This window comes from Ambystoma mexicanum, chromosome 8 (assembly GCF_040938575.1).
Source record: "Ambystoma mexicanum isolate Mex_15411 chromosome 8, UKY_AmexF1_1, whole genome shotgun sequence".
NCBI lineage: Eukaryota > Metazoa > Chordata > Amphibia > Caudata > Ambystomatidae > Ambystoma > Ambystoma mexicanum.
Window position 1 is genome coordinate 730,807,450 of NC_090929.1, and position 18,849 is coordinate 730,826,298.

Here is an 18,849-nt window from a genome sequence, read left to right on the forward strand (position 1 = left end):
TCCACCTCCCTGCAACAGAAACAGGATGGATGGATTAAAGTTATCCTACCAGACATAGGAGTCCTGAATGGGCCCACCAGTCTTATATATCTCGCCTGATCGAGCGCTGATCGAGCGATGAGCGTGGTATCATGTTGCAAGTGGCTGCATGGCTTAGCTTACTAAATGCAAATGCATAAGAGTAATATTCTTAGCATTACTCGAGCCTACGGCCACACCACACTGAATGCGCCCGATCTCGTCTGATCTCGGAAGCTAAGCAGTGTCGGGCCTAGTTAGTACCTGGATGGGAGACCGCCTGGGAATACCAGGTGCTGTAGGCTTTTTTGTGCTCCAAGTTCAGGAAGTGAGCCATTTCTCAATTGCCTTTCAAAACTGCAAGGTCTAGCCGACTAGATGCTTAAAAGTACAAAACTCACTAGGTCCAGAGCCTACAGCCACACCACACTGAATGCGCCCGATCTCGTCTGATCTCGGAAGCTAAGCAGTGTCGGGCCTAGTTAGTACCTGGATGGGAGACCGCCTGGGAATACCAGGTGCTGTAGGCTTTTTTGTGCTCCAAGTTCAGGAAGTGAGCCATTTCTCAATTGCCTTTCAAAACTGCAAGGTCTAGCCGACTAGATGCTTAAAAGTACAAAACTCACTAGGACCAGAGCCTACGGCCACACCACACTGAATGCGCCCGATCTCGTCTGATCTCGGAAGCAAAGCAGTGTCGGGCCTAGTTAGTACCTGGATGGGAGACCGCCTGGGAATACCAGGTGCTGTAGGCTTTTTTGTGCTCCAAGTTCAGGAAGTGAGCCATTTCTCAATTGCCTTTCAAAACTGCAAGGTCTAGCCGACTAGATGCTTAAAAGTACAAAACTCACTAGGCCCTGAGCCTACGGCCACACCACACTGAATGCGCCCGATCTCGTTTGATCTCGGAAGCTAAACAGTGTCGGGCCTAGTTAGTACCTGGATGGGAGACCGCCTGGGAATACCAGGTGCTGTAGGCTATTTTGTGCTCCATGATTAGTAATTGCACAACTTCTCAATTACTTTTCAAATTTGGTATGTTTCCAAAATAATTTTATCCCGTTTTATAGCGGAAATGTTGGACAACATTATGAGGGCTGGAGCTACCTATTTACATATAATTAGCATACAGGTAGTGTGTTCATGGGTAATAAATCGACTTTCACATGTAATGCAGTACAGAGAATATTGAGTCCTTCAAGAGGCATGAAAGAAAGCCGTTATTGTGTTGATTGTTCTCTCCACCTCCCTGCAACAGAAACAGGATGGATGGATTAAAGTTATCCTACCAGACATAGGAGTCCTGAATGGGCCCACCAGTCTTATATATCTCGCCTGATCGAGCGCTGATCGAGCGATGAGCGTGGTATCATGTTGCAAGTGGCTGCATGGCTTAGCTTACTAAATGCAAATGCATAAGAGTAATATTCTTAGCATTTCTAGAGCCTACGGCCACACCACACTGAATGCGCCCGATCTCGTCTGATCTCGGAAGCTAAGCAGTGTCGGGCCTAGTTAGTACCTGGATGGGAGACCGCCTGGGAATACCAGGTGCTGTAGGCTTTTTTGTGCTCCAAGTTCAGGAAGTGAGCCATTTCTCAATTGCCTTTCAAAACTGCAAGGTCTAGCCGACTAGATGCTTAAAAGTACAAAACTCACTAGGCCCAGAGCCTACGGCCACACCACACTGAATGCGCCCGATCTCGTCTGATCTCGGAAGCTAAGCAGTGTCGGGCCTAGTTAGTACCTGGATGGGAGACCACCTGGGAATACCAGGTGCTGTAGGCTTTTTTGTGCTCCAAGTTCAGGAAGTGAGCCATTTCTCAATTGCCTTTCAAAACTGCAAGGTCTAGCCGACTAGATGCTTAAAAGTACAAAACTCACTAGGACCAGAGCCTACGGCCACACCACACTGAATGCGTCTGATCTCGGAAGCTAAGCAGTGTCGGGCCTAGTTAGTACCTGGATGGGAGACCGCCTGGGAATACCAGGTGCTGTAGGCTTTTTTGTGCTCCAAGTTCAGGAAGTGAGCCATTTCTCAATTGCCTTTCAAAACTGCAAGGTCTAGCCGACTAGATGCTTAAAAGTACAAAACTCACTAGGCCCAGAGCCTACGGCCACACCACACTGAATGCGCCCGATCTCGTCTGATCTCGGAAGCTAAGCAGTGTCGGGCCTAGTTAGTACCTGGATGGGAGACCGCCTGGGAATACCAGGTGCTGTAGGCTATTTTGTGCTCCATGATTAGTAATTGCACAACTTCTCAATTACTTTTCAAATTTGGTATGTTTCCAAAATAATTTTATCCCGTTTTATAGCGGAAATGTTGGACAACATTATGAGGGCTGGAGCTACCTATTTACATATAATTAGCATACAGGTAGTGTGTTCATGGGTAATAAATCGACTTTCACATGTAATGCAGTACAGAGAATATTGAGTCCTTCAAGAGGCATGAAAGAAAGCCGTTATTGTGTTGATTGTTCTCTCCACCTCCCTGCAACAGAAACAGGATGGATGGATTAAAGTTATCCTACCAGACATAGGAGTCCTGAATGGGCCCACCAGTCTTATATATCTCGCCTGATCGAGCGCTGATCGAGCGATGAGCGTGGTATCATGTTGCAAGTGGCTGCATGGCTTAGCTTACTAAATGCAAATGCATAAGAGTAATATTCTTAGCATTTCTAGAGCCTACGGCCACACCACACTGAATGCGCCCGATCTCGTCTGATCTCGGAAGCTAAGCAGTGTCGGGCCTAGTTAGTACCTGGATGGGAGACCGCCTGGGAATACCAGGTGCTGTAGGCTTTTTTGTGCTCCAAGTTCAGGAAGTGAGCCATTTCTCAATTGCCTTTCAAAACTGCAAGGTCTAGCCGACTAGATGCTTAAAAGTACAAAACTCACTAGGCCCAGAGCCTACGGCCACACCACACTGAATGCACCCGATCTCGTCTGATCTCGGAAGCTAAGCAGTGTCGGGCCTAGTTAGTACCTGGATGGGAGACCGCCTGGGAATACCAGGTGCTGTAGGCTTTTTTGTGCTCCAAGTTCAGGAAGTGAGCATTTTCTCAATTGCCTTTCAAAACTGCAAGGTCTAGCCGACTAGATGCTTAAAAGTACAAAACTCACTAGGACCAGAGCCTACGGCCACACCACACTGAATGCGCCCGATCTCGTCTGATCTCGGAAGCTAAGCAGTGTCGGGCCTAGTTAGTACCTGGATGGGAGACCGCCTGGGAATACCAGGTGCTGTAGGCTTTTTTGTGCTCCAAGTTCAGGAAGTGAGCCATTTCTCAATTGCCTTTCAAAACTGCAAGGTCTAGCCGACTAGATGCTTAAAAGTACAAAACTCACTAGGCCCAGAGCCTACGGCCACACCACACTGAATGCGCCCGATCTCGTCTGATCTCGGAAGCTAAGCAGTGTCGGGCCTAGTTAGTACCTGGATGGGAGACCGCCTGGGAATACCAGGTGCTGTAGGCTATTTTGTGCTCCATGATTAGTAATTGCACAACTTCTCAATTACTTTTCAAATTTGGTATGTTTCCAAAATAATTTTATCCCGTTTTATAGCGGAAATGTTGGACAACATTATGAGGGCTGGAGCTACCTATTTACATATAATTAGCATACAGGTAGTGTGTTCATGGGTAATAAATCGACTTTCACATGTAATGCAGTACAGAGAATATTGAGTCCTTCAAGAGGCATGAAAGAAAGCCGTTATTGTGTTGATTGTTCTCTCCACCTCCCTGCAACAGAAACAGGATGGATGGATTAAAGTTATCCTACCAGACATAGGAGTCCTGAATGGGCCCACCAGTCTTATATATCTCGCCTGATCGAGCGCTGATCGAGCGATGAGCGTGGTATCATGTTGCAAGTGGCTGCATGGCTTAGCTTACTAAATGCAAATGCATAAGAGTAATATTCTTAGCATTACTCGAGCCTACGGCCACACCACACTGAATGCGCCCGATCTCGTCTGATCTCGGAAGCTAAGCAGTGTCGGGCCTAGTTAGTACCTGGATGGGAGACCGCCTGGGAATACCAGGTGCTGTAGGCTTTTTTGTGCTCCAAGTTCAGGAAGTGAGCCATTTCTCAATTGCCTTTCAAAACTGCAAGGTCTAGCCGACTAGATGCTTAAAAGTACAAAACTCACTAGGTCCAGAGCCTACGGCCACACCACACTGAATGCGCCCGATCTCGTCTGATCTCGGAAGCTAAGCAGTGTCGGGCCTAGTTAGTACCTGGATGGGAGACCGCCTGGGAATACCAGGTGCTGTAGGCTTTTTTGTGCTCCAAGTTCAGGAAGTGAGCCATTTCTCAATTGCCTTTCAAAACTGCAAGGTCTAGCCGACTAGATGCTTAAAAGTACAAAACTCACTAGGACCAGAGCCTACGGCCACACCACACTGAATGCGCCCGATCTCATCTGATCTCGGAAGCAAAGCAGTGTCGGGCCTAGTTAGTACCTGGATGGGAGACCGCCTGGGAATACCAGGTGCTGTAGGCTTTTTTGTGCTCCAAGTTCAGGAAGTGAGCCATTTCTCAATTGCCTTTCAAAACTGCAAGGTCTAGCCGACTAGATGCTTAAAAGTACAAAACTCACTAGACCTTGAGCCTACGGCCACACCACACTGAATGCGCCCGATCTCGTTTGATCTCGGAAGCTAAGCAGTGTCGGGCCTAGTTAGTACCTGGATGGGAGACCGCCTGGGAATACCAGGTGCTGTAGGCTATTTTGTGCTCCATGATTAGTAATTGCACAACTTCTCAATTACTTTTCAAATTTGGTATGTTTCCAAAATAATTTTATCCCGTTTTATAGCGGAAATGTTGGACAACATTATGAGGGCTGGAGCTACCTATTTACATATAATTAGCATACAGGTAGTGTGTTCATGGGTAATAAATCGACTTTCACATGTAATGCAGTACAGAGAATATTGAGTCCTTCAAGAGGCATGAAAGAAAGCCGTTATTGTGTTGATTGTTCTCTCCACCTCCCTGCAACAGAAACAGGATGGATGGATTAAAGTTATCCTACCAGACATAGGAGTCCTGAATGGGCCCACCAGTCTTATATATCTCGCCTGATCGAGCGCTGATCGAGCGATGAGCGTGGTATCATGTTGCAAGTGGCTGCATGGCTTAGCTTACTAAATGCAAATGCATAAGAGTAATATTCTTAGCATTTCTAGAGCCTACGGCCACACCACACTGAATGCGCCCGATCTCGTCTGATCTCGGAAGCTAAGCAGTGTCGGGCCTAGTTAGTACCTGGATGGGAGACCGCCTGGGAATACCAGGTGCTGTAGGCTTTTTTGTGCTCCAAGTTCAGGAAGTGAGCCATTTCTCAATTGCCTTTCAAAACTGCAAGGTCTAGCCGACTAGATGCTTAAAAGTACAAAACTCACTAGGCCCAGAGCCTACGGCCACACCACACTGAATGCGCCCGATCTCGTCTGATCTCGGAAGCTAAGCAGTGTCGGGCCTAGTTAGTACCTGGATGGGAGACCACCTGGGAATACCAGGTGCTGTAGGCTTTTTTGTGCTCCAAGTTCAGGAAGTGAGCCATTTCTCAATTGCCTTTCAAAACTGCAAGGTCTAGCCGACTAGATGCTTAAAAGTACAAAACTCACTAGGACCAGAGCCTACGGCCACACCACACTGAATGCGCCCGATCTCGTCTGATCTCGGAAGCTAAGCAGTGTCGGGCCTAGTTAGTACCTGGATGGGAGACCGCCTGGGAATACCAGGTGCTGTAGGCTTTTTTGTGCTCCAAGTTCAGGAAGTGAGCCATTTCTCAATTGCCTTTCAAAACTGCAAGGTCTAGCCGACTAGATGCTTAAAAGTACAAAACTCACTAGGCCCAGAGCCTACGGCCACACCACACTGAATGCGCCCGATCTCGTCTGATCTCGGAAGCTAAGCAGTGTCGGGCCTAGTTAGTACCTGGATGGGAGACCGCCTGGGAATACCAGGTGCTGTAGGCTATTTTGTGCTCCATGATTAGTAATTGCACAACTTCTCAATTACTTTTCAAATTTGGTATGTTTCCAAAATAATTTTATCCCGTTTTATAGCGGAAATGTTGGACAACATTATGAGGGCTGGAGCTACCTATTTACATATAATTAGCATACAGGTAGTGTGTTCATGGGTAATAAATCGACTTTCACATGTAATGCAGTACAGAGAATATTGAGTCCTTCAAGAGGCATGAAAGAAAGCCGTTATTGTGTTGATTGTTCTCTCCACCTCCCTGCAACAGAAACAGGATGGATGGATTAAAGTTATCCTACCAGACATAGGAGTCCTGAATGGGCCCACCAGTCTTATATATCTCGCCTGATCGAGCGCTGATCGAGCGATGAGCGTGGTATCATGTTGCAAGTGGCTGCATGGCTTAGCTTACTAAATGCAAATGCATAAGAGTAATATTCTTAGCATTCCTAGAGCCTACGGCCACACCACACTGAATGCGCCCGATCTCGTCTGATCTCGGAAGCTAAGCAGTGTCGGGCCTAGTTAGTACCTGGATGGGAGACTGCCTGGGAATACCAGGTGCTGTAGGCTTTTTTGTGCTCCAAGTTCAGGAAGTGAGCCATTTCTCAATTGCCTTTCAAAACTGCAAGGTCTAGCCGACTAGATGCTTAAAAGTACAAAACTCACTAGGCCCAGAGCCTACGGCCACACCACACTGAATGCGCCCGATCTCGTCTGATCTCGGAAGCTAAGCAGTGTTGGGCCTAGTTAGTACCTGGATGGGAGACCGCCTGGGAATACCAGGTGCTGTAGGCTATTTTGTGCTCCATGATTAGTAATTGCGCAACTTCTCAATTACTTTTCAAATTTGGTATGTTTCCAAAATAATTTTATCCCGTTTTATAGCGGAAATGTTGGACAACATTATGAGGGCTGGAGCTACCTATTTACATATAATTAGCATACAGGTAGTGTGTTCATGGGTAATAAATCGACTTTCACATGTAATGCAGTACAGAGAATATTGAGTCCTTCAAGAGGCATGAAAGAAAGCCGTTATTGTGTTGATTGTTCTCTCCACCTCCCTGCAACAGAAACAGGATGGATGGATTAAAGTTATCCTACCAGACATAGGAGTCCTGAATGGGCCCACCAGTCTTATATATCTCGCCTGATCGAGCGCTGATCGAGCGATGAGCGTGGTATCATGTTGCAAGTGGCTGCATGGCTTAGCTTACTAAATGCAAATGCATAAGAGTAATATTCTTAGCATTACTCGAGCCTATGGCCACACCACACTGAATGCGCCCGATCTCGTCTGATCTCGGAAGCTAAGCAGTGTCGGGCCTAGTTAGTACCTGGATGGGAGACCGCCTGGGAATACCAGGTGCTGTAGGCTTTTTTGTGCTCCAAGTTCAGGAAGTGAGCCATTTCTCAATTGCCTTTCAAAACTGCAAGGTCTAGCCGACTAGATGCTTAAAAGTACAAAACTCACTAGGCCCAGAGCCTACGGCCACACCACACTGAATGCGCCCGATCTTGTCTGATCTCGGAAGCTAAGCAGTGTCGGGCCTAGTTAGTACCTGGATGGGAGACCGCCTGGGAATACCAGGTGCTGTAGGCTTTTTTGTGCTCCAAGTTCAGGAAGTGAGCCATTTCTCAATTGCCTTTCAAAACTGCAAGGTCTAGCCGACTAGATGCTTAAAAGTACAAAACTCACTAGGCCCAGAGCCTAGGGCCACACCACACTGAATGCGCCCGATCTCGTCTGATCTCGGAAGCTAAGCAGTGTCGGGCCTAGTTAGTACCTGGATGGGAGACCGCCTGGGAATACCAGGTGCTGTAGGCTTTTTTGTGCTCCAAGTTCAGGAAGTGAGCCATTTCTCAATTGCCTTTCAAAACTGCAAGGTCTAGCCGACTAGATGCTTAAAAGTACAAAACTCACTAGGACCAGCGCCTACGGCCACACCACACTGAATGTGCCCGATCTCGTCTGATCTCGGAAGCTAAGCAGTGTCAGGCCTAGTTAGTACCTGGATGGGAGACCGCCTGGGAATACCAGGTGCTGTAGGCTTTTTTGTGCTCCAAGTTCAGGAAGTGAGCCATTTCTCAATTGCCTTTCAAAACTGCAAGGTCTAGCCAACTAGATGCTTAAAAGTACAAAACTCACTAGTCCCAGAGCCTACGGCCACACCACACTGAATGCGCCCGATCTCGGAAGCTAAGCAGTGTCGGGCCTAGTTAGTACCTGGATGGGAGACCGCCTGGGAATACCAGGTGCTGTAGGCTATTTTGTGCTCCATGATTTGTAATTGCACAACTTCTCAATTACTTTTCAAATTTGGTATGTTTCCAAAATAATTTTATCCCGTTTTATAGCGGAAATGTTGGACAACATTATGAGGGCTGGAGCTACCTATTTACATATAATTAGCATACAGGTAGTGTGTTCATGGGTAATAAATCGACTTTCACATGTAATGCAGTACAGAGAATATTGAGTCCTTCAAGAGGCATGAAAGAAAGCCGTTATTGTGTTGATTGTTCTCTCCACCTCCCTGCAACAGAAACAGGATGGATGGATTAAAGTTATCCTACCAGACATAGGAGTCCTGAATGGGCCCACCAGTCTTATATATCTCGCCTGATCGAGCGCTGATCGAGCGATGAGCGTGGTATCATGTTGCAAGTGGCTGCATGGCTTAGCTTACTAAATGCAAATGCATAAGAGTAATATTCTTAGCATTACTAGAGCCTACGGCCACACCACACTGAATGCGCCCGATCTCGTCTGATCTCGGAAGCTAAGCAGTGTCTGGCCTAGTTAGTACCTGGATGGGAGACTGCCTGGGAATACCAGGTGCTGTAGGCTTTTTTGTGCTCCAAGTTCAGGAAGTGAGCCATTTCTCAATTGCCTTTCAAAACTGCAAGGTCTAGCCGACTAGATGCTTAAAAGTACAAAACTCACTAGGCCCAGAGCCTGCGGCCACACCACACTGAATGCGCCCGATCTCGTCTGATCTCAGAAGCTAAGCAGTGTCGGGCCTAGTTAGTACCTGGATGGGAGACCGCCTGGGAATACCAGGTGCTGTAGGCTTTTTTGTGCTCCAAGTTCAGGAAGTGAGCCATTTCTCAATTGCCTTTCAAAACTGCAAGGTCTAGCCGACTAGATGCTTAAAAGTACAAAACTCACTAGGCCCAGAGCCTACGGCCACACCACACTGAATGCGCCCGATCTCGTCTGATCTCGGAAGCTAAGCAGTGTCGGGCCTAGTTAGTACCTGGATGGGATTCCGCCTGGGAATACCAGGTGCTGTAGGCTTTTTTGTGCTCCAAGTTCAGGAAGTGAGCCATTTCTCAATTGCCTTTCAAAACTGCAAGGTCTAGCCGACTAGATGCTTAAAAGTACAAAACTCACTAGGACCAGAGCCTACGGCCACACCACACTGAATGCGCCCGATCTCGTCTGATCTCGGAAGCTAAGCAGTGTCGGGCCTAGTTAGTACCTGGATGGGAGACCGCCTGGGAATACCAGGTGCTGTAGGCTTTTTTGTGCTCCAAGTTCAGGAAGTGAGCCATTTCTCAATTGCCTTTCAAAACTGCAAGGTCTAGCCGACTAGATGCTTAAAAGTACAAAACTCACTAGGCCCAGAGCCTACGGCCACACCACACTGAATGCGCCCGATCTCGTCTGATCTCGGAAGCTAAGCAGTGTCGGGCCTAGTTAGTACCTGGATGGGAGACCGCCTGGGAATACCAGGTGCTGTAGGCTTTTTTGTGCTCCAAGTTCAGGAAGTGAGCATTTTCTCAATTGCCTTTCAAAACTGCAAGGTCTAGCCGACTAGATGCTTAAAAGTACAAAACTCACTAGGACCAGAGCCTACGGCCACACCACACTGAATGCGCCCGATCTCGTCTGATCTCGGAAGCTAAGCAGTGTCGGGCCTAGTTAGTACCTGGATGGGAGACCGCCTGGGAATACCAGGTGCTGTAGGCTTTTTTGTGCTCCAAGTTCAGGAAGTGAGCCATTTCTCAATTGCCTTTCAAAACTGCAAGGTCTAGCCGACTAGATGCTTAAAAGTACAAAACTCACTAGGCCCAGAGCCTACGGCCACACCACACTGAATGCACCTGATCTCGGAAGCTAAGCAGTGTCGGGCCTAGTTAGTACCTGGATGGGAGACCGCCTGGGAATACCAGGTGCTGTAGGCTATTTTGTGCTCCATGATTAGTAATTGCACAACTTCTCAATTACTTTTCAAATTTGGTATGTTTCCAAAATAATTTTATCCCGTTTTATAGCGGAAATGTTGGACAACATTATGAGGGCTGGAGCTACCTATTTACATATAATTAGCATACAGGTAGTGTGTTCATGGGTAATAAATCGACTTTCACATGTAATGCAGTACAGAGAATATTGAGTCCTTCAAGAGGCATGAAAGAAAGCCGTTATTGTGTTGATTGTTCTCTCCACCTCCCTGCAACAGAAACAGGATGGATGGATTAAAGTTATCCTACCAGACATAGGAGTCCTGAATGGGCCCACCAGTCTTATATATCTCGCCTGATCGAGCGCTGATCGAGCGATGAGCGTGGTATCATGTTGCAAGTGGCTGCATGGCTTAGCTTACTAAATGCAAATGCATAAGAGTAATATTCTTAGCATTACTCGAGCCTACGGCCACACCACACTGAATGCGCCCGATCTCGTCTGATCTCGGAAGCTAAGCAGTGTCGGGCCTAGTTAGTACCTGGATGGGAGACCGCCTGGGAATACCAGGTGCTGTAGGCTTTTTTGTGCTCCAAGTTCAGGAAGTGAGCCATTTCTCAATTGCCTTTCAAAACTGCAAGGTCTAGCCGACTAGATGCTTAAAAGTACAAAACTCACTAGGTCCAGAGCCTACGGCCACACCACACTGAATGCGCCCGATCTCGTCTGATCTCGGAAGCTAAGCAGTGTCGGGCCTAGTTAGTACCTGGATGGGAGACCGCCTGGGAATACCAGGTGCTGTAGGCTTTTTTGTGCTCCAAGTTCAGGAAGTGAGCCATTTCTCAATTGCCTTTCAAAACTGCAAGGTCTAGCCGACTAGATGCTTAAAAGTACAAAACTCACTAGGACCAGAGCCTACGGCCACACCACACTGAATGCGCCCGATCTCGTCTGATCTCGGAAGCAAAGCAGTGTCGGGCCTAGTTAGTACCTGGATGGGAGACCGCCTGGGAATACCAGGTGCTGTAGGCTTTTTTGTGCTCCAAGTTCAGGAAGTGAGCCATTTCTCAATTGCCTTTCAAAACTGCAAGGTCTAGCCGACTAGATGCTTAAAAGTACAAAACTCACTAGGCCCTGAGCCTACGGCCACACCACACTGAATGCGCCCGATCTCGTTTGATCTCGGAAGCTAAGCAGTGTCGGGCCTAGTTAGTACCTGGATGGGAGACCGCCTGGGAATACCAGGTGCTGTAGGCTATTTTGTGCTCCATGATTAGTAATTGCACAACTTCTCAATTACTTTTCAAATTTGGTATGTTTCCAAAATAATTTTATCCCGTTTTATAGCGGAAATGTTGGACAACATTATGAGGGCTGGAGCTACCTATTTACATATAATTAGCATACAGGTAGTGTGTTCATGGGTAATAAATCGACTTTCACATGTAATGCAGTACAGAGAATATTGAGTCCTTCAAGAGGCATGAAAGAAAGCCGTTATTGTGTTGATTGTTCTCTCCACCTCCCTGCAACAGAAACAGGATGGATGGATTAAAGTTATCCTACCAGACATAGGAGTCCTGAATGGGCCCACCAGTCTTATATATCTCGCCTGATCGAGCGCTGATCGAGCGATGAGCGTGGTATCATGTTGCAAGTGGCTGCATGGCTTAGCTTACTAAATGCAAATGCATAAGAGTAATATTCTTAGCATTTCTAGAGCCTACGGCCACACCACACTGAATGCGCCCGATCTCGTCTGATCTCGGAAGCTAAGCAGTGTCGGGCCTAGTTAGTACCTGGATGGGAGACCGCCTGGGAATACCAGGTGCTGTAGGCTTTTTTGTGCTCCAAGTTCAGGAAGTGAGCCATTTCTCAATTGCCTTTCAAAACTGCAAGGTCTAGCCGACTAGATGCTTAAAAGTACAAAACTCACTAGGCCCAGAGCCTACGGCCACACCACACTGAATGCGCCCGATCTCGTCTGATCTCGGAAGCTAAGCAGTGTCGGGCCTAGTTAGTACCTGGATGGGAGACCACCTGGGAATACCAGGTGCTGTAGGCTTTTTTGTGCTCCAAGTTCAGGAAGTGAGCCATTTCTCAATTGCCTTTCAAAACTGCAAGGTCTAGCCGACTAGATGCTTAAAAGTACAAAACTCACTAGGACCAGAGCCTACGGCCACACCACACTGAATGCGCCCGATCTCGTCTGATCTCGGAAGCTAAGCAGTGTCGGGCCTAGTTAGTACCTGGATGGGAGACCGCCTGGGAATACCAGGTGCTGTAGGCTTTTTTGTGCTCCAAGTTCAGGAAGTGAGCCATTTCTCAATTGCCTTTCAAAACTGCAAGGTCTAGCCGACTAGATGCTTAAAAGTACAAAACTCACTAGGCCCAGAGCCTACGGCCACACCACACTGAATGCGCCCGATCTCGTCTGATCTCGGAAGCTAAGCAGTGTCGGGCCTAGTTAGTACCTGGATGGGAGACCGCCTGGGAATACCAGGTGCTGTAGGCTATTTTGTGCTCCATGATTAGTAATTGCACAACTTCTCAATTACTTTTCAAATTTGGTATGTTTCCAAAATAATTTTATCCCGTTTTATAGCGGAAATGTTGGACAACATTATGAGGGCTGGAGCTACCTATTTACATATAATTAGCATACAGGTAGTGTGTTCATGGGTAATAAATCGACTTTCACATGTAATGCAGTACAGAGAATATTGAGTCCTTCAAGAGGCATGAAAGAAAGCCGTTATTGTGTTGATTGTTCTCTCCACCTCCCTGCAACAGAAACAGGAAGGATGGATTAAAGTTATCCTACCAGACATAGGAGTCCTGAATGGGCCCACCAGTCTTATATATCTCGCCTGATCGAGCGCTGATCGAGCGATGAGCGTGGTATCATGTTGCAAGTGGCTGCATGGCTTAGCTTACTAAATGCAAATGCATAAGAGTAATATTCTTAGCATTCCTAGAGCCTACGGCCACACCACACTGAATGCGCCCGATCTCGTCTGATCTCGGAAGCTAAGCAGTGTCGGGCCTAGTTAGTACCTGGATGGGAGACTGCCTGGGAATACCAGGTGCTGTAGGCTTTTTTGTGCTCCAAGTTCAGGAAGTGAGCCATTTCTCAATTGCCTTTCAAAACTGCAAGGTCTAGCCGACTAGATGCTTAAAAGTACAAAACTCACTAGGCCCAGAGCCTACGGCCACACCACACTGAATGCGCCCAATCTCGTCTGATCTCGGAAGCTAAGCAGTGTTGGGCCTAGTTAGTACCTGGATGGGAGACCGCCTGGGAATACCAGGTGCTGTAGGCTATTTTGTGCTCCATGATTAGTAATTGCGCAACTTCTCAATTACTTTTCAAATTTGGTATGTTTCCAAAATAATTTTATCCCGTTTTATAGCGGAAATGTTGGACAACATTATGAGGGCTGGAGCTACCTATTTACATATAATTAGCATACAGGTAGTGTGTTCATGGGTAATAAATCGACTTTCACATGTAATGCAGTACAGAGAATATTGAGTCCTTCAAGAGGCATGAAAGAAAGCCGTTATTGTGTTGATTGTTCTCTCCACCTCCCTGCAACAGAAACAGGATGGATGGATTAAAGTTATCCTACCAGACATAGGAGTCCTGAATGGGCCCACCAGTCTTATATATCTCGCCTGATCGAGCGCTGATCGAGCGATGAGCGTGGTATCATGTTGCAAGTGGCTGCATGGCTTAGCTTACTAAATGCAAATGCATAAGAGTAATATTCTTAGCATTACTCGAGCCTACGGCCACACCACACTGAATGCGCCCGATCTCGTCTGATCTCGGAAGCTAAGCAGTGTCGGGCCTAGTTAGTACCTGGATGGGAGACCGCCTGGGAATACCAGGTGCTGTAGGCTTTTTTGTGCTCCAAGTTCAGGAAGTGAGCCATTTCTCAATTGCCTTTCAAAACTGCAAGGTCTAGCCGACTAGATGCTTAAAAGTACAAAACTCACTAGGCCCAGAGCCTACGGCCACACCACACTGAATGCGCCCGATCTTGTCTGATCTCGGAAGCTAAGCAGTGTCGGGCCTAGTTAGTACCTGGATGGGAGACCGCCTGGGAATACCAGGTGCTGTAGGCTTTTTTGTGCTCCAAGTTCAGGAAGTGAGCCATTTCTCAATTGCCTTTCAAAACTGCAAGGTCTAGCCGACTAGATGCTTAAAAGTACAAAACTCACTAGGCCCAGAGCCTACGGCCACACCACACTGAATGCGCCCGATCTCGTCTGATCTCGGAAGCTAAGCAGTGTCGGGCCTAGTTAGTACCTGGATGGGAGACCGCCTGGGAATACCAGGTGCTGTAGGCTTTTTTGTGCTCCAAGTTCAGGAAGTGAGCCATTTCTCAATTGCCTTTCAAAACTGCAAGGTCTAGCCGACTAGATGCTTAAAAGTACAAAACTCACTAGGACCAGAGCCTACGGCCACACCACACTGAATGCGCCCGATCTCGTCTGATCTCGGAAGCTAAGCAGTGTCGGGCCTAGTTAGTACCTGGATGGGAGACCGCCTGGGAATACCAGGTGCTGTAGGCTTTTTTGTGCTCCAAGTTCAGGAAGTGAGCCATTTCTCAATTGCCTTTCAAAACTGCAAGGTCTAGCCAACTAGATGCTTAAAAGTACAAAACTCACTAGGCCCAGAGCCTACGGCCACACCACACTGAATGCGCCCAATCTCGGAAGCTAAGCAGTGTCGGGCCTAGTTAGTACCTGGATGGGAGACCGCCTGGGAATACCAGGTGCTGTAGGCTATTTTGTGCTCCATGATTTGTAATTGCACAACTTCTCAATTACTTTTCAAATTTGGTATGTTTCCAAAATAATTTTATCCCGTTTTATAGCGGAAATGTTGGACAACATTATGAGGGCTGGAGCTACCTATTTACATATAATTAGCATACAGGTAGTGTGTTCATGGGTAATAAATCGACTTTCACATGTAATGCAGTACAGAGAATATTGAGTCCTTCAAGAGGCATGAAAGAAAGCCGTTATTGTGTTGATTGTTCTCTCCACCTCCCTGCAACAGAAACAGGATGGATGGATTAAAGTTATCCTACCAGACATAGGAGTCCTGAATGGGCCCACCAGTCTTATATATCTCGCCTGATCGAGCGCTGATCGAGCGATGAGCGTGGTATCATGTTGCAAGTGGCTGCATGGCTTAGCTTACTAAATGCAAATGCATAAGAGTAATATTCTTAGCATTTCTAGAGCCTACGGCCACACCACACTGAATGCGCCCGATCTCGTCTGATCTCGGAAGCTAAGCAGTGTCGGGCCTAGTTAGTACCTGGATGGGAGACCGCCTGGGAATACCAGGTGCTGTAGGCTTTTTTGTGCTCCAAGTTCAGGAAGTGAGCCATTTCTCAATTGCCTTTCAAAACTGCAAGGTCTAGCCGACTAGATGCTTAAAAGTACAAAACTCACTAGGCCCAGAGCCTACGGCCACACCACACTGAATGCGCCCGATCTCGTCTGATCTCGGAAGCTAAGCAGTGTCGGGCCTAGTTAGTACCTGGATGGGAGACCACCTGGGAATACCAGGTGCTGTAGGCTTTTTTGTGCTCCAAGTTCAGGAAGTGAGCCATTTCTCAATTGCCTTTCAAAACTGCAAGGTCTAGCCGACTAGATGCTTAAAAGTACAAAACTCACTAGGACCAGAGCCTACGGCCACACCACACTGAATGCGCCCGATCTCGTCTGATCTCGGAAGCTAAGCAGTGTCGGGCCTAGTTAGTACCTGGATGGGAGACCGCCTGGGAATACCAGGTGCTGTAGGCTTTTTTGTGCTCCAAGTTCAGGAAGTGAGCCATTTCTCAATTGCCTTTCAAAACTGCAAGGTCTAGCCGACTAGATGCTTAAAAGTACAAAACTCACTAGGCCCAGAGCCTACGGCCACACCACACTGAATGCGCCCGATCTCGTCTGATCTCGGAAGCTAAGCAGTGTCGGGCCTAGTTAGTACCTGGATGGGAGACCGCCTGGGAATACCAGGTGCTGTAGGCTATTTTGTGCTCCATGATTAGTAATTGCACAACTTCTCAATTACTTTTCAAATTTGGTATGTTTCCAAAATAATTTTATCCCGTTTTATAGCGGAAATGTTGGACAACATTATGAGGGCTGGAGCTACCTATTTACATATAATTAGCATACAGGTAGTGTGTTCATGGGTAATAAATCGACTTTCACATGTAATGCAGTACAGAGAATATTGAGTCCTTCAAGAGGCATGAAAGAAAGCCGTTATTGTGTTGATTGTTCTCTCCACCTCCCTGCAACAGAAACAGGAAGGATGGATTAAAGTTATCCTACCAGACATAGGAGTCCTGAATGGGCCCACCAGTCTTATATATCTCGCCTGATCGAGCGCTGATCGAGCGATGAGCGTGGTATCATGTTGCAAGTGGCTGCATGGCTTAGCTTACTAAATGCAAATGCATAAGAGTAATATTCTTAGCATTCCTAGAGCCTACGGCCACACCACACTGAATGCGCCCGATCTCGTCTGATCTCGGAAGCTAAGCAGTGTCGGGCCTAGTTAGTACCTGGATGGGAGACTGCCTGGGAATACCAGGTGCTGTAGGCTTTTTTGTGCTCCAAGTTCAGGAAGTGAGCCATTTCTCAATTGCCTTTCAAAACTGCAAGGTCTAGCCGACTAGATGCTTAAAAGTACAAAACTCACTAGGCCCAGAGCCTACGGCCACACCACACTGAATGCGCCCGATCTCGTCTGATCTCGGAAGCTAAGCAGTGTTGGGCCTAGTTAGTACCTGGATGGGAGACCGCCTGGGAATACCAGGTGCTGTAGGCTATTTTGTGCTCCATGATTAGTAATTGCGCAACTTCTCAATTACTTTTCAAATTTGGTATGTTTCCAAAATAATTTTATCCCGTTTTATAGCGGAAATGTTGGACAACATTATGAGGGCTGGAGCTACCTATTTACATATAATTAGCATACAGGTAGTGTGTTCATGGGTAATAAATCGACTTTCACATGTAATGCAGTACAGAGAATATTGAGTCCTTCAAGAGGCATGAAAGAAAGCCGTTATTGTGTTGATTGTTCTCTCCACCTCCCTGCAACAGAAACAGGATGGATGGATTAAAGTTATCCTACCAGACATAGGAGTCCTGAATGGGCCCACCAGTCTTATATATCTCGCCTGATCGAGCGCTGATCGAGCGATGAGCGTGGTATCATGTTGCAAGTGGCTGCATGGCTTAGCTTACTAAATGCAAATGCATAAGAGTAATATTCTTAGCATTACTCGAGCCTACGGCCACACCACACTGAATGCGCCCGATCTCGTCTGATCTCGGAAGCTAAGCAGTGTCGGGCCTAGTTAGTACCTGGATGGGAGACCGCCTGGGAATACCAGGTGCTGTAGGCTTTTTTGTGCTCCAAGTTCAGGAAGTGAGCCATTTCTCAATTGCCTTTCAAAACTGCAAGGTCTAGCCGACTAGATGCTTAAAAGTACAAAACTCACTAGGCCCAGAGCCTACGGCCACACCACACTGAATGCGCCCGATCTTGTCTGATCTCGGAAGCTAAGCAGTGTCGGGCCTAGTTAGTACCTGGATGGGAGACCGCCTGGGAATACCAGGTGCTGTAGGCTTTTTTGTGCTCCAAGTTCAGGAAGTGAGCCATTTCTCAATTGCCTTTCAAAACTGCAAGGTCTAGCCGACTAGATGCTTAAAAGTACAAAACTCACTAGGCCCAGAGCCTACGGCCACACCACACTGAATGCGCCCGATCTCGTCTGATCTCGGAAGCTAAGCAGTGTCGGGCCTAGTTAGTACCTGGATGGGAGACCGCCTGGGAATACCAGGTGCTGTAGGCTTTTTTGTGCTCCAAGTTCAGGAAGTGAGCCATTTCTCAATTGCCTTTCAAAACTGCAAGGTCTAGCCGACTAGATGCTTAAAAGTACAAAACTCACTAGGACCAGAGCCTACGGCCACACCACACTGAATGCGCCCGATCTCGTCTGATCTCGGAAGCTAAGCAGTGTCGGGCCTAGTTAGTACCTGGATGGGAGACCGCCTGGGAATACCAGGTGCTGTAGGCTTTTTTGTGCTCCAAGTTCAGGAAGTGAGCCATTTCTCAATTGCCTTTCAAAACTGCAAGGTCTAGCCAACTAGATGCTTAAAAGTACAAAACTCACTAGGCCCAGAGCCTACGGCCACACCACACTGAATGCGCCCAATCTCGGAAGCTAAGCAGTGTCGGGCCTAGTTAGTACCTGGATGGGAGACCGCCTGGGAATACCAGGTGCTGTAGGCTATTTTGTGCTCCATGATTTGTAATTGCACAACTTCTCAATTACTTTTCAAATTTGGTATGTTTCCAAAATAATTTTATCCCGTTTTATAGCGGAAATGTTGGACAACATTATGAGGGCTGGAGCTACCTATTTACATATAATTAGCATACAGGTAGTGTGTTCATGGGTAATAAATCGACTTTCACATGTAATGCAGTACAGAGAATATTGAGTCCTTCAAGAGGCATGAAAGAAAGCCGTTATTGTGTTGATTGTTCTCTCCACCTCCCTGCAACAGAAACAGGATGG

General features: G+C 47.2%; 55 non-coding genes and 5 pseudogenes across 55 annotated transcripts; all 60 read left to right on the forward strand.

The window, feature by feature from the left end:
• The first annotated feature begins 204 nt into the window (after window positions 1–204).
• Window positions 205–323, forward strand: LOC138474860 (5S ribosomal RNA). Its single transcript, XR_011269090.1, has one exon. It is a non-coding gene; the product is annotated as a 5S ribosomal RNA (ribosomal RNA).
• A 106-nt stretch (window positions 324–429) lies between these two features.
• On the forward strand, window positions 430–548 carry LOC138477656 (5S ribosomal RNA). The gene has a single exon (XR_011271595.1). It is a non-coding gene; the product is annotated as a 5S ribosomal RNA (ribosomal RNA).
• A 106-nt stretch (window positions 549–654) lies between these two features.
• LOC138477989 (5S ribosomal RNA) lies at window positions 655–773 on the forward strand. The gene has a single exon (XR_011271897.1). It is a non-coding gene; the product is annotated as a 5S ribosomal RNA (ribosomal RNA).
• A 106-nt stretch (window positions 774–879) lies between these two features.
• On the forward strand, window positions 880–998 carry LOC138478130 (5S ribosomal RNA). The gene has a single exon (XR_011272026.1). It is a non-coding gene; the product is annotated as a 5S ribosomal RNA (ribosomal RNA).
• Window positions 999–1,462: 464 nt separating this feature from the next.
• LOC138474872 (5S ribosomal RNA) lies at window positions 1,463–1,581 on the forward strand. Its single transcript, XR_011269101.1, has one exon. It is a non-coding gene; the product is annotated as a 5S ribosomal RNA (ribosomal RNA).
• Window positions 1,582–1,687: 106 nt separating this feature from the next.
• On the forward strand, window positions 1,688–1,806 carry LOC138476491 (5S ribosomal RNA). Its single transcript, XR_011270536.1, has one exon. It is a non-coding gene; the product is annotated as a 5S ribosomal RNA (ribosomal RNA).
• Window positions 1,807–1,912: 106 nt separating this feature from the next.
• On the forward strand, window positions 1,913–2,021 carry LOC138474503 (5S ribosomal RNA; annotated as a pseudogene).
• Window positions 2,022–2,127: 106 nt separating this feature from the next.
• Window positions 2,128–2,246, forward strand: LOC138474883 (5S ribosomal RNA). Its single transcript, XR_011269107.1, has one exon. It is a non-coding gene; the product is annotated as a 5S ribosomal RNA (ribosomal RNA).
• A 464-nt stretch (window positions 2,247–2,710) lies between these two features.
• LOC138474884 (5S ribosomal RNA) lies at window positions 2,711–2,829 on the forward strand. Its single transcript, XR_011269108.1, has one exon. It is a non-coding gene; the product is annotated as a 5S ribosomal RNA (ribosomal RNA).
• Window positions 2,830–2,935: 106 nt separating this feature from the next.
• Window positions 2,936–3,054, forward strand: LOC138480254 (5S ribosomal RNA). Its single transcript, XR_011273953.1, has one exon. It is a non-coding gene; the product is annotated as a 5S ribosomal RNA (ribosomal RNA).
• A 106-nt stretch (window positions 3,055–3,160) lies between these two features.
• Window positions 3,161–3,279, forward strand: LOC138474885 (5S ribosomal RNA). The gene has a single exon (XR_011269109.1). It is a non-coding gene; the product is annotated as a 5S ribosomal RNA (ribosomal RNA).
• Window positions 3,280–3,385: 106 nt separating this feature from the next.
• LOC138474886 (5S ribosomal RNA) lies at window positions 3,386–3,504 on the forward strand. Its single transcript, XR_011269110.1, has one exon. It is a non-coding gene; the product is annotated as a 5S ribosomal RNA (ribosomal RNA).
• Window positions 3,505–3,968: 464 nt separating this feature from the next.
• Window positions 3,969–4,087, forward strand: LOC138474887 (5S ribosomal RNA). Its single transcript, XR_011269111.1, has one exon. It is a non-coding gene; the product is annotated as a 5S ribosomal RNA (ribosomal RNA).
• A 106-nt stretch (window positions 4,088–4,193) lies between these two features.
• On the forward strand, window positions 4,194–4,312 carry LOC138474891 (5S ribosomal RNA). The gene has a single exon (XR_011269114.1). It is a non-coding gene; the product is annotated as a 5S ribosomal RNA (ribosomal RNA).
• A 106-nt stretch (window positions 4,313–4,418) lies between these two features.
• LOC138477804 (5S ribosomal RNA) lies at window positions 4,419–4,537 on the forward strand. Its single transcript, XR_011271729.1, has one exon. It is a non-coding gene; the product is annotated as a 5S ribosomal RNA (ribosomal RNA).
• A 106-nt stretch (window positions 4,538–4,643) lies between these two features.
• Window positions 4,644–4,762, forward strand: LOC138477753 (5S ribosomal RNA). The gene has a single exon (XR_011271683.1). It is a non-coding gene; the product is annotated as a 5S ribosomal RNA (ribosomal RNA).
• A 464-nt stretch (window positions 4,763–5,226) lies between these two features.
• Window positions 5,227–5,345, forward strand: LOC138474903 (5S ribosomal RNA). Its single transcript, XR_011269125.1, has one exon. It is a non-coding gene; the product is annotated as a 5S ribosomal RNA (ribosomal RNA).
• Window positions 5,346–5,451: 106 nt separating this feature from the next.
• Window positions 5,452–5,570, forward strand: LOC138476503 (5S ribosomal RNA). Its single transcript, XR_011270547.1, has one exon. It is a non-coding gene; the product is annotated as a 5S ribosomal RNA (ribosomal RNA).
• A 106-nt stretch (window positions 5,571–5,676) lies between these two features.
• LOC138474915 (5S ribosomal RNA) lies at window positions 5,677–5,795 on the forward strand. Its single transcript, XR_011269136.1, has one exon. It is a non-coding gene; the product is annotated as a 5S ribosomal RNA (ribosomal RNA).
• A 106-nt stretch (window positions 5,796–5,901) lies between these two features.
• On the forward strand, window positions 5,902–6,020 carry LOC138474927 (5S ribosomal RNA). Its single transcript, XR_011269147.1, has one exon. It is a non-coding gene; the product is annotated as a 5S ribosomal RNA (ribosomal RNA).
• A 464-nt stretch (window positions 6,021–6,484) lies between these two features.
• Window positions 6,485–6,603, forward strand: LOC138478291 (5S ribosomal RNA). The gene has a single exon (XR_011272172.1). It is a non-coding gene; the product is annotated as a 5S ribosomal RNA (ribosomal RNA).
• Window positions 6,604–6,709: 106 nt separating this feature from the next.
• On the forward strand, window positions 6,710–6,828 carry LOC138475533 (5S ribosomal RNA). Its single transcript, XR_011269669.1, has one exon. It is a non-coding gene; the product is annotated as a 5S ribosomal RNA (ribosomal RNA).
• Window positions 6,829–7,292: 464 nt separating this feature from the next.
• On the forward strand, window positions 7,293–7,411 carry LOC138477848 (5S ribosomal RNA). Its single transcript, XR_011271769.1, has one exon. It is a non-coding gene; the product is annotated as a 5S ribosomal RNA (ribosomal RNA).
• A 106-nt stretch (window positions 7,412–7,517) lies between these two features.
• LOC138478820 (5S ribosomal RNA) lies at window positions 7,518–7,636 on the forward strand. Its single transcript, XR_011272651.1, has one exon. It is a non-coding gene; the product is annotated as a 5S ribosomal RNA (ribosomal RNA).
• Window positions 7,637–7,742: 106 nt separating this feature from the next.
• LOC138478702 (5S ribosomal RNA) lies at window positions 7,743–7,861 on the forward strand. Its single transcript, XR_011272545.1, has one exon. It is a non-coding gene; the product is annotated as a 5S ribosomal RNA (ribosomal RNA).
• A 106-nt stretch (window positions 7,862–7,967) lies between these two features.
• Window positions 7,968–8,086, forward strand: LOC138479808 (5S ribosomal RNA). Its single transcript, XR_011273548.1, has one exon. It is a non-coding gene; the product is annotated as a 5S ribosomal RNA (ribosomal RNA).
• Window positions 8,087–8,192: 106 nt separating this feature from the next.
• On the forward strand, window positions 8,193–8,301 carry LOC138473955 (5S ribosomal RNA; annotated as a pseudogene).
• A 464-nt stretch (window positions 8,302–8,765) lies between these two features.
• On the forward strand, window positions 8,766–8,884 carry LOC138480128 (5S ribosomal RNA). Its single transcript, XR_011273839.1, has one exon. It is a non-coding gene; the product is annotated as a 5S ribosomal RNA (ribosomal RNA).
• A 106-nt stretch (window positions 8,885–8,990) lies between these two features.
• On the forward strand, window positions 8,991–9,109 carry LOC138479759 (5S ribosomal RNA). The gene has a single exon (XR_011273504.1). It is a non-coding gene; the product is annotated as a 5S ribosomal RNA (ribosomal RNA).
• A 106-nt stretch (window positions 9,110–9,215) lies between these two features.
• Window positions 9,216–9,334, forward strand: LOC138479080 (5S ribosomal RNA). Its single transcript, XR_011272887.1, has one exon. It is a non-coding gene; the product is annotated as a 5S ribosomal RNA (ribosomal RNA).
• A 106-nt stretch (window positions 9,335–9,440) lies between these two features.
• LOC138474940 (5S ribosomal RNA) lies at window positions 9,441–9,559 on the forward strand. Its single transcript, XR_011269158.1, has one exon. It is a non-coding gene; the product is annotated as a 5S ribosomal RNA (ribosomal RNA).
• Window positions 9,560–9,665: 106 nt separating this feature from the next.
• LOC138474952 (5S ribosomal RNA) lies at window positions 9,666–9,784 on the forward strand. Its single transcript, XR_011269168.1, has one exon. It is a non-coding gene; the product is annotated as a 5S ribosomal RNA (ribosomal RNA).
• Window positions 9,785–9,890: 106 nt separating this feature from the next.
• On the forward strand, window positions 9,891–10,009 carry LOC138474964 (5S ribosomal RNA). Its single transcript, XR_011269174.1, has one exon. It is a non-coding gene; the product is annotated as a 5S ribosomal RNA (ribosomal RNA).
• Window positions 10,010–10,115: 106 nt separating this feature from the next.
• LOC138474025 (5S ribosomal RNA) lies at window positions 10,116–10,224 on the forward strand (annotated as a pseudogene).
• A 464-nt stretch (window positions 10,225–10,688) lies between these two features.
• LOC138474976 (5S ribosomal RNA) lies at window positions 10,689–10,807 on the forward strand. The gene has a single exon (XR_011269184.1). It is a non-coding gene; the product is annotated as a 5S ribosomal RNA (ribosomal RNA).
• A 106-nt stretch (window positions 10,808–10,913) lies between these two features.
• LOC138474989 (5S ribosomal RNA) lies at window positions 10,914–11,032 on the forward strand. Its single transcript, XR_011269193.1, has one exon. It is a non-coding gene; the product is annotated as a 5S ribosomal RNA (ribosomal RNA).
• Window positions 11,033–11,138: 106 nt separating this feature from the next.
• On the forward strand, window positions 11,139–11,257 carry LOC138477990 (5S ribosomal RNA). Its single transcript, XR_011271898.1, has one exon. It is a non-coding gene; the product is annotated as a 5S ribosomal RNA (ribosomal RNA).
• A 106-nt stretch (window positions 11,258–11,363) lies between these two features.
• On the forward strand, window positions 11,364–11,482 carry LOC138477754 (5S ribosomal RNA). The gene has a single exon (XR_011271684.1). It is a non-coding gene; the product is annotated as a 5S ribosomal RNA (ribosomal RNA).
• A 464-nt stretch (window positions 11,483–11,946) lies between these two features.
• Window positions 11,947–12,065, forward strand: LOC138475001 (5S ribosomal RNA). Its single transcript, XR_011269204.1, has one exon. It is a non-coding gene; the product is annotated as a 5S ribosomal RNA (ribosomal RNA).
• Window positions 12,066–12,171: 106 nt separating this feature from the next.
• LOC138476515 (5S ribosomal RNA) lies at window positions 12,172–12,290 on the forward strand. Its single transcript, XR_011270558.1, has one exon. It is a non-coding gene; the product is annotated as a 5S ribosomal RNA (ribosomal RNA).
• Window positions 12,291–12,396: 106 nt separating this feature from the next.
• Window positions 12,397–12,515, forward strand: LOC138475014 (5S ribosomal RNA). The gene has a single exon (XR_011269216.1). It is a non-coding gene; the product is annotated as a 5S ribosomal RNA (ribosomal RNA).
• A 106-nt stretch (window positions 12,516–12,621) lies between these two features.
• Window positions 12,622–12,740, forward strand: LOC138475025 (5S ribosomal RNA). Its single transcript, XR_011269224.1, has one exon. It is a non-coding gene; the product is annotated as a 5S ribosomal RNA (ribosomal RNA).
• A 464-nt stretch (window positions 12,741–13,204) lies between these two features.
• Window positions 13,205–13,323, forward strand: LOC138478292 (5S ribosomal RNA). The gene has a single exon (XR_011272173.1). It is a non-coding gene; the product is annotated as a 5S ribosomal RNA (ribosomal RNA).
• A 106-nt stretch (window positions 13,324–13,429) lies between these two features.
• LOC138478866 (5S ribosomal RNA) lies at window positions 13,430–13,548 on the forward strand. The gene has a single exon (XR_011272693.1). It is a non-coding gene; the product is annotated as a 5S ribosomal RNA (ribosomal RNA).
• Window positions 13,549–14,012: 464 nt separating this feature from the next.
• Window positions 14,013–14,131, forward strand: LOC138475037 (5S ribosomal RNA). Its single transcript, XR_011269232.1, has one exon. It is a non-coding gene; the product is annotated as a 5S ribosomal RNA (ribosomal RNA).
• A 106-nt stretch (window positions 14,132–14,237) lies between these two features.
• On the forward strand, window positions 14,238–14,356 carry LOC138478821 (5S ribosomal RNA). The gene has a single exon (XR_011272652.1). It is a non-coding gene; the product is annotated as a 5S ribosomal RNA (ribosomal RNA).
• A 106-nt stretch (window positions 14,357–14,462) lies between these two features.
• On the forward strand, window positions 14,463–14,581 carry LOC138475042 (5S ribosomal RNA). The gene has a single exon (XR_011269237.1). It is a non-coding gene; the product is annotated as a 5S ribosomal RNA (ribosomal RNA).
• A 106-nt stretch (window positions 14,582–14,687) lies between these two features.
• On the forward strand, window positions 14,688–14,806 carry LOC138475044 (5S ribosomal RNA). Its single transcript, XR_011269238.1, has one exon. It is a non-coding gene; the product is annotated as a 5S ribosomal RNA (ribosomal RNA).
• Window positions 14,807–14,912: 106 nt separating this feature from the next.
• On the forward strand, window positions 14,913–15,021 carry LOC138474382 (5S ribosomal RNA; annotated as a pseudogene).
• Window positions 15,022–15,485: 464 nt separating this feature from the next.
• Window positions 15,486–15,604, forward strand: LOC138475045 (5S ribosomal RNA). Its single transcript, XR_011269239.1, has one exon. It is a non-coding gene; the product is annotated as a 5S ribosomal RNA (ribosomal RNA).
• A 106-nt stretch (window positions 15,605–15,710) lies between these two features.
• Window positions 15,711–15,829, forward strand: LOC138476527 (5S ribosomal RNA). The gene has a single exon (XR_011270569.1). It is a non-coding gene; the product is annotated as a 5S ribosomal RNA (ribosomal RNA).
• Window positions 15,830–15,935: 106 nt separating this feature from the next.
• Window positions 15,936–16,054, forward strand: LOC138475046 (5S ribosomal RNA). Its single transcript, XR_011269240.1, has one exon. It is a non-coding gene; the product is annotated as a 5S ribosomal RNA (ribosomal RNA).
• A 106-nt stretch (window positions 16,055–16,160) lies between these two features.
• On the forward strand, window positions 16,161–16,279 carry LOC138475047 (5S ribosomal RNA). The gene has a single exon (XR_011269241.1). It is a non-coding gene; the product is annotated as a 5S ribosomal RNA (ribosomal RNA).
• Window positions 16,280–16,743: 464 nt separating this feature from the next.
• LOC138478293 (5S ribosomal RNA) lies at window positions 16,744–16,862 on the forward strand. Its single transcript, XR_011272174.1, has one exon. It is a non-coding gene; the product is annotated as a 5S ribosomal RNA (ribosomal RNA).
• A 106-nt stretch (window positions 16,863–16,968) lies between these two features.
• LOC138475545 (5S ribosomal RNA) lies at window positions 16,969–17,087 on the forward strand. The gene has a single exon (XR_011269680.1). It is a non-coding gene; the product is annotated as a 5S ribosomal RNA (ribosomal RNA).
• Window positions 17,088–17,551: 464 nt separating this feature from the next.
• Window positions 17,552–17,670, forward strand: LOC138475048 (5S ribosomal RNA). Its single transcript, XR_011269242.1, has one exon. It is a non-coding gene; the product is annotated as a 5S ribosomal RNA (ribosomal RNA).
• Window positions 17,671–17,776: 106 nt separating this feature from the next.
• On the forward strand, window positions 17,777–17,895 carry LOC138478822 (5S ribosomal RNA). The gene has a single exon (XR_011272653.1). It is a non-coding gene; the product is annotated as a 5S ribosomal RNA (ribosomal RNA).
• A 106-nt stretch (window positions 17,896–18,001) lies between these two features.
• LOC138475049 (5S ribosomal RNA) lies at window positions 18,002–18,120 on the forward strand. Its single transcript, XR_011269243.1, has one exon. It is a non-coding gene; the product is annotated as a 5S ribosomal RNA (ribosomal RNA).
• A 106-nt stretch (window positions 18,121–18,226) lies between these two features.
• Window positions 18,227–18,345, forward strand: LOC138475051 (5S ribosomal RNA). Its single transcript, XR_011269245.1, has one exon. It is a non-coding gene; the product is annotated as a 5S ribosomal RNA (ribosomal RNA).
• Window positions 18,346–18,451: 106 nt separating this feature from the next.
• Window positions 18,452–18,560, forward strand: LOC138474383 (5S ribosomal RNA; annotated as a pseudogene).
• Window positions 18,561–18,849: the final 289 nt, after the last annotated feature.